The following is a 2233-nucleotide window of genomic DNA, read 5'->3' as shown; positions in this document are numbered from 1 at the left end:
CCTGTATATATTACCACACACACTGCTCCCTGTATATATTACCACACACGCTGCTCCCTGTATATATTACCACACACACTGCTCCCTGTATATATTACCACACACGCTGCTCCCTGTAGATATTACCACACACACTGCTCCCTGTATATATTACCACACACACTGCTCCTTGTAGATATTACCACACACACTGCCCCCTGTAGATATTACCACACACACTGCTCCCTGTAGATATTACCACACACACTGCTCCCTGTAGATATTACCACACGCACTGCTCCCTGTAGATATTACCACACACACTGCTCCCTGTAGATATTACCACACACACTGCCCCCTGTATATATTACCACACACACTGCTCCTGTATATATTACCACACACACTGCTCCCTGTAGATATTACCACACACACTGCTCCCTGTAGATATTACCACACACACTGCTCCCTGTATATATTACCACACACACTGCCCCCTGTATATATTACCACACACACTGCTCCCTGTATATATTACCACACACACTGCTCCCTGTATATATTACCACACACACTGCTCCCTGTATATATTACCACACACACTGCTCCCTGTAGATATTACCACACACACTGCTCCCTGTAGATATTACCACACACACTGCTCCCTGTATATATTACCACACACACTGCCCCCTGTATATATTACCACACACACTGCTCCCTGTATATATTACCACACACACTGCTCCCTGTATATATTACCACACGCTGCCCCCTGTAGATATTACCACACACACTGCTCCCTGTATATATTACCACACACACTGCTCCCTGTATATATTACCACACACACTGCTCCCTGTAGATATTACCACACACACTGCTCCCTGTAGATATTACCACACACACTGCTCCCTGTATATATTACCACACACACTGCTCCCTGTATATATTACCACACGCTTCTCCCGGTAGATATTACCACACACACTGCCCCCTGTATATATTACCACACACACTGCCCCCTGTATATATTACCACACACACTGCTCCCTGTATATATTACCACACGCTTCTCCCGGTAGATATTACCACACGCTACTCCCGGTAGATATTACCACACACTGAAGCCGTGGGCCTACAGCTACCACTCTCTGCTCTGCCTGACGTGACTTATCGGAGGAGCCGAGGAGTTCATGTGGCACAGTTCTTTCTGACTAGGGTCGGTGACAGCCCGGGAGTGGACCGGTCCAGTCTCCTGACCAGAGTCATCTGACCTCATGTCACTGACATGAGGTCAGGTGACAGGTCAGGTGACTGGACCGGTCCACTCCCGAGCAGTCAGAGACCACAGTCAGAACGCTGCTGCATGAACTCCTAGCTCTTCCTTCTGCTGATCGCTGCTGCAGGTGTCCCAACATACAGGGCACCTATCAGCACCGATCAGCTGCTCTGCGGAGCCCCCCTCCTACCACCTAATTGCGCCTGGGGCACATGCTCCGCCTGCCCCCCCTAGCTATGCCCCTTAGTGGCTGTTGCTAGAACCGGGCCCCCTCCGGTGCTAGCGATGCGACCAGGTATGAGGGGTCATGTGCGGTTCGGGCGGCCATGGGCCCCCTGGAAGCTTTGGGCCCCAGGCTGCTGAACAAACCCTAATGATAATCTGCCACTGGGTAGATGGTGCCAAAGTCTCATCAAAATATGACCATAAAGTAATTAACTCGAAGTTCATACTATGTTTTTTCTTTTCTTGTTTGTTTAGAGTGAAAATCTGATGGATATTAAGGTTGAGGTTAAAGATGAAGCAGAAGAGGAGACGGATGTAATGGCTGATCAGTGTAAGGAGGGGGGACGTTCATTAGTTGTAAAGACAAACCTGTATTGAGGGTCACCTAGATACCACTCCCATCATCTCATCATCCCATGTAAATAATCTATTCCATCACTGTGTGTTTCCTACAGATGGATCCAGTAGGAGAAATCCACCAGAGAGATGTCCCAGTCCTCTGTATTTCCAGGACTGTCCACAGGAAAATCACAATGTCCCAGAGAATCATCAGGTAGATGAAGCTGAGCCATATACCAGATCTATATAGGGGGGTGTGGAGCTTTTTGGTCCTGCGGTCATAGATGGGGTCATAGATTTTGGTGGTTTCTTATGTTGATCTGTTAGATTCTTCGCACTCTCTGCTGTATTATACTGAATTGTTACATATGTGAAATCAGGGGGAAGATCTGACTAATAATAAAGCGG

The sequence above is a fragment of the Rhinoderma darwinii genome, chromosome 1, assembly GCF_050947455.1.
Source record: "Rhinoderma darwinii isolate aRhiDar2 chromosome 1, aRhiDar2.hap1, whole genome shotgun sequence".
Lineage (NCBI taxonomy): Eukaryota > Metazoa > Chordata > Amphibia > Anura > Rhinodermatidae > Rhinoderma > Rhinoderma darwinii.
This window is presented reverse-complemented; position numbering follows the sequence as displayed.